The sequence below is a fragment of the Neoarius graeffei genome, chromosome 20 (genome assembly GCF_027579695.1).
Source record: "Neoarius graeffei isolate fNeoGra1 chromosome 20, fNeoGra1.pri, whole genome shotgun sequence".
Taxonomy (NCBI): Eukaryota; Metazoa; Chordata; class Actinopteri; order Siluriformes; family Ariidae; genus Neoarius; species Neoarius graeffei.
In genome coordinates, this window is record NC_083588.1 from 32,064,384 (window position 1) to 32,070,706 (window position 6,323).

Here is a 6,323-nt window from a genome sequence, read left to right on the forward strand (position 1 = left end):
TCTTGAGTCTTACCTGCTTAACTTTGGGTGGAGGACTGTGAGTTTCTGTAGATGGGTTTGTTTTGTCCCCCCCCACTGTGGAATCTGAAACTGGTCAACAGGATATTGACCCTGTTTAATGGTTGGGAGTGGGACAAACTTGGGGGGGAATATGGTGTGGTTTTGTTTTAAATGAAGGCATGTATTTAAGCCTAAATTTGAAAGAGAAGAAACTTTGCTGTTTATAGCCACTGGTTTATTTGTAAAGGGTCTGGCTTGGGGTTTTTATTTTTTTATAAATACCAAACTCATGTTCCAGGTGTGGAGCAAAGGGTGTGTGTGGGGGGGTAATTGTAACTCAGTACCTGGCATGTTGGCTTACTTGGTCTTCAGAGGTTACGAATTACTGAGGATTTATAAAGGCTTACGGTCGGGAAACCTAAAATTATAGTCCACTGTGCTGGGGGGGGGGGGAATAACATGGTTGTATGTGTGTAGATAAGTGCGTATTTAAAAACTACAACTCTATTACATTTGACTTCACTAGCTGTTAGACTGTTGCAGCAATAATGGTGAAAAGTCTGTGATAAGATTTCTCTAAAAATAACTACTCGACCGTGAATATCTAAAGTTGGCAGGTAAGGATAAATTGATGTAAATATTACATTCAGGTTAGATTTGTAAAAATATGCATCCAGTGATTTAGGGATTCAATAGTGCTACATGCAACAAGTATAAATGGGAGAGAAACTTGTAGACTTGGGCAGCTACTGTGATTTACGGTAAATTTACGAATTGTGCTTTTTTTCACAGTTGTATATTTTCTTCAAAAACTTTATGAAAAGTAAGTCCATAGACATCAGGCTGTTCGTGTTATTTTTGAAAGAGTTTCTATTGAAATCGTGAAATGGCACATTTAGCATGCCGAACGTATTTTGACATCAATTACAATAAATTTAAGCCGCTAGCGGCCTCGACGGGCCCTCGCACGTGTGGTCCTGCAACCCAGGCCATTCCGCCACCCAACAAAACAGTCACATGTCATATTCAAAGGTGACGTGCATGTTGCAAATGCCATGACTGCTTGATGGATGAGAGATAAAGACTGTGTTTCTGTGGTGTGAAAATGTACATTTTATATATGTACAAAACCATACATGTGTCTCCTCATCTCTATCTCACACTGTATTCTTAAGTCATCTTAGCTTTCCTGTGTCTGCAGTGTGTGTGTGTACATGCGGAGTTTTCATATGTCTGCAACAGAATGCACAATTCTTGTACAGATCTAAGGGTTCTGAGTAAGGTTCTAGCCATAAGTTCTGAAGAGTGTTGTTTCAATTTGGGGGCGCTATGAAGTCTCTGGGCCATGCCCAGGGCCAAAGGTCTGTGGCTGAGAAGTGGTTACAATGATGTGTGTATCAAATTTCATGAGTTTTCGTGCATGGGAAATGCCGCAAATAAAGCCAAACGTGACAGAAAAATAATAATTAAAGCCGCTAGCGGCCTTGACGGGCCCTCACACGTGTGGTTCCACAACCCAGGATATCCCGCCACCCAACAAAACAGTCATGTCATATATTCATCAAATGTTCGTCAGACAGACCCATAACGGCTAAAGAGTATCAGAATCAGAGTCATATTACAAGATAGAGTTCAACATTCAGCAATATCCTGCAGATATCAAATTCAACATTCAGTAATATCTTGGCATATTATGTTATTTCAACATATTACAATATATCAAAAATCATTGTGCATTTTGTCTGCAATAAAATGCACAATGATAGAAGGTCACTATTATTGTGTGTGTGTGTCTGTTCGATTATTTGGTCCGCACCAGGCAGCAAAATTGTTACATTGTAGCATACAGACTGCATGTGGTCTGTGTTCACACATGCAAACGAACCAATGCATCAGAATCATATTACAAGATATCAAGTTCAACATTCAGCAATATATTGGCATATATGTTATATTATTTCAACATATTACAACATATCAAAAATCCCTTTGCAATTCAACTTCAGCAATATCTTGGCATCATGTTTGCCAACTTTGACATGAATTTGATGAACCCTCTAGGAGGAGTACGTTAAAAATGACCATGTGTAATTTCACTCCAAATGGCCTTATGACAATCATCATTCCAAAGTTCTACCCATTCATTTCAATGGGAAATGGAAAAAGGGGCACTAAGAAGTCCCTGGGCTATACCCGGGGCCAAAAGTCTGTGGCTGAGTAGTGAGGACAATGACTGATGTGTGTATCAAATTTCATGAGTTTTCGTGCATGGGAAATGCCTCAAATAAGGCCAAACACGGCATAATAAAAATAATCCTTCGAAAAACAATAGGGTCTTCACACCGAACGGTGCTCGGGCCCTAATTAAAGCCGCTAGCGGCCTTGACGGGCCCTCGCACGTGTGTTTCCGCAACCCAGGGCATTCCGCCACCCAACAAAACAGTCACGTCATATATTCAAATGTTCAAAGGTGTGAAAATGTACATTTACTGTGTCTGCAGTGTGTGTGTGTCTGTTTATCAGAGGGAGAGAGTGTGCTCATAGATGTTGCGTGTGCATGTGAGTGTATACTTGTGAGTGTATGTGTGTATGCATAAATATGCATATGACTGTGTGTGTATGAGTGTGCACAGAATTGTATATGTTATATAATCAGACTCACGATATCCAATATTTTGTAAAGTTACAATATGTGATATGTGATTGTAATGCAGTTTAATGAGGTGTAGTGTTTTGTTTTCACCACAGTGGGTTACAAGTCACAAGCCTGAAACTCATGTTGTGACACCACATTTTGTTTAGGACATGCCCAGGTGTTTTATGTTTGTAAAGAGATGAAAAGAGTTCGGAGTTCTCCCCACCGCGACTAGAGAAGGTGTAAGATCATGATTGTTAATAAAGATGCCATAACGGCTAAAGAGTATCAGAATCAGAATCATATTACAAGATATCGAATTCAACATTCAGCAATATCTTGGCGATAATAATTCAACATATTATAACATATAAGAAATCCCTTCACAATTCAACTTCAGCAATATCTTGGCATCATGTTTGCCAAGTTTGAAATGAATCTGATGAACCGTCTAGGAGGAGGAGTACGTTAAAAATGACTATGTGTCATCATCACTCCAAATGGCCTTATGACATCATCACTCCAAAGTTCTACCCATTCATTTCAATGGGAAATGGAAAAAGGGGCGCTATGAAGTCCCTGGGCCATGCCCGGGGCCAAATGTCTGTGGCTGAGAAGCGGTGACAATGACTGATGTGTGTATCAAATTTCATGAGTTTTCGTGCATGGGAAATGCCTCAAATAAGGCCAAACGTGACAGAATAATAATAATAATAATAATAATTAAAGTCACTAGCGGCCTTGATGGACCCTCGCACGTGTGGTTCTCGCATGTGTGGGTCCGCAACCAAGGACATTCCAGTATGTGTAACAAAAGAATTCACTGTACATGTATGTTAAATCTGCTTGACCTTTTATCTCAATAACAGTCATTTTGGGAGATTTTAATGAAGATGCTTTAAAAACTCAGTGCCTTATTGACTTTATGGCAGCTAAAGACTTCACACAGATTGTTTCAGTACCTACCACTGAAGCAGGTACATTAATAGACCATGTATATGTGAAAAGAACATGCATGTACTATGTAAAAGCAAAGGTTATGCCAGTGTACTTTAGTACACATGAAGCTATTGTGTGTACATTTTCCATTTAACAATATATTTAAGGTTCAACTTTCTAACTTTTTTGCTTAGGTTTATATTTGTACTTCTGTATGTATGTATGTATGTATGTATGTATGTATGTACTTGGGTTTGTGTGTGTATTTGATCATGTGTATGTGTAAAATAAGGACTGGACTCAGTATGAGTGTGCACAGAATTGTAACAGTATCAGAATCAGAATCATATTACAAGATATCGAGTTCAACATTCAGCAATATATTGGCATATTATATGTTATAATATTTCAACATATTACAACATATCAAAAATCCCTTTGCAATTCAACTTCAGCAATATCTTGGCATCATGTTTGCCAAGTTTGACATGAATTTGATGAACCATCTAGGAGGAGTACGTTAAAAATGACCATGTGTAATTTCACTCCAAATGGCCTTATGACATTATCACTCCAAAGTTCTACCCATTCATTTCAATGGGAAATAGAAAAAGGGGCGCTATGAAGTCCCTGGGCCATGCCTGGGGCCAAACGTCTGTGGCTGAGTAGCGAGGACAATGACTGATGTGTGTATCAAATTTCATGAGTTTTCGTGCATGGGAAATGCCTCAAATAAGGCCAAACACGGCAGAATAATAATCATAATAATAATAATAATCCTTCGAAAAACAATAGGGTCTTCGCACCGAACGGTGCTTGGGCCCTAATAAACCCGTTATTGTAAGATCACTGCATAGCCTTTAAACCAGCAGCTAGTGAACCAACTCACATTCTTAACTTATTACAAACTTGCGTTAGTTTCGGGGTGGCACAGTGGTTAGCGCTGTCGCCTCACAGCAAGAAGGTCCGGGTTCGAGCCCCGTGGCTGGCGAGGGCCTTTCTGTGCGGAGTTTGCACGTTCTCCCCGTGTCAGCGTGGGTTTCCTCCGGGTGCTCCAGTTTCCCCCACAGTCCAAAGACATGCAGGTTAGGTTAACTGGTGACTCTAAATTGACTGTAGGTGTGAGTGTGAATGGTTGTCTGTGTCAATGTGTCAGCCCTGTGATGACCTGGCGACTTGTCCCCCCCGCCTTTCGCCCGTAGTCAGCTGGGATAGGCTCCAGCTTGCCTGCGACCCTGTAGAACAGGATAAAGCGGCTAGAGATGATGTTAGTTAGATGGTGTTAGTTTCAAAACTCGGTTGGTCTTAACCGCTTAAGAGGAATGTCGATTCATAAGGGGGGCAAAAACCAACACTGGTGATTTCTCATTAACGCAAATACAGAGGAGCTGTTGTCACAACCCTAGTTTATGGCTCACTCGCTCAGTTCTGGTCGGCGGGCGAAATGCTTGTTGTTGCGCATGCGTGTTGAGCGCGAGCTCCTCTGGTATTCCCGGAAGCGGGTGGCTGTCTGACATCGCCGCTCCCTCCTCGCGCCATTGAGAAGTCAGTTGAAGCTCGTGCTAGCCTATTGACTCCCACAGTACGTGCATCTCTACGGTAAGCGCTTTAAACACCGATATTCTGGGGGAAATATATTACTGTTCGTTATTTGGTGAACCACCCCTGACAGGAGTTTAGTTTGGATTTATTTGTGAATTTTGTTTGGTTGTCTAGTGGGCTCTCGAGCTAACTATCGTTAGCGGGTCGGGAATTTGTCACGAATCTGAAGTTGCTGGTGAGATATTTCTTGTTCGCGCAACAGACTATATAAACAGTAATTCAGTAGGATATACATATCTCCGTGCACCTTTTAGGTTCCCAGCGCGAGCCGTTGTGTCTGTAGTTTATTACATGCTGCTCACAACCGGGACTGAATAATGAGGTGATGGATATTGAGCTATCGACTGTGTGAAAGTTGATATGAGTCTTCCCACAGGAGATTGACAAAACCCCAAAGTCAATTCTGTGGCAATACACTACAAGCGAAGCAACCACTCAAATGTAGTAAGTGAAGCCAGTTAAAGGCTTTCTGTCTTGGCTAGAAATTAATATTAGCTTCCTGGCTAACTAGCGGAAATCTAAACGAGCTTCTTTCCAGAATCTTCGAGCTAGATTGACTTATGAGATTTATTTACTCGCTAATGCCACACTATATTATAGGATAGTGTGACCTTTTTTTCATTCCAAGTTTCTGCGTGCACCAAGAGATATTGATGCTGTACAGCTAACTTTTTCCAACTTCCGACTTTTTTTTTTTTAGTATGCTATGGGCGTTTCATGGCCATTCTGCTAGGCTAGCTAGGTCCTTTTTTTTCGTCCCCTACCCGTATTTTGATAAATCCCGCCCCCTGTGCCGAGTTAATCCTCCAATCAGAATGCAAGAATGAACGAGTAACCAATCCTGATTTTTGATGTGGGGGGTTGGCGCGATGCGGGTGGAGAAAGTGTGTAACTTCCTGTATCGTCGAGAAGCCTGTAGAGACAGTTCAAACCAGAGATGGTTAATGTCTCAAATATGGTGACTTTTTTTCTTTTATTTCAACCCGATTGGATCTTGATTCCTTACAGTCTGTATGAGTTATAACGCAAAGACCAGGAAGCGAGCAGCCTGGTTTGGAGTTGACAATCAGTTGTGGAGTACAGACTGCTGGTGTTTTAATGAGTGATTTATTCCTGATCTGATTTAGATTGAGTTTAGTCAGTCTTG

At 41.1% G+C, this 6,323-nt stretch overlaps 1 protein-coding gene across 2 annotated transcripts in view; it reads left to right on the forward strand.

The window, feature by feature from the left end:
• The first annotated feature begins 5,063 nt into the window (after positions 1-5,063).
• arhgdia (Rho GDP dissociation inhibitor (GDI) alpha) overlaps positions 5,064-6,323 on the forward strand; it is a 44,563-nt gene continuing 43,303 nt past the window's right edge. The window contains exon 1 of one of the 2 annotated variants that reach the window (XM_060901497.1): positions 5,064-5,173. The gene's annotated coding sequence lies outside the window, so the exon portion shown is untranslated. The remainder of the gene's footprint in view (positions 5,174-6,323) is intronic. The other variant, XM_060901498.1, reaches the window with a different exon arrangement.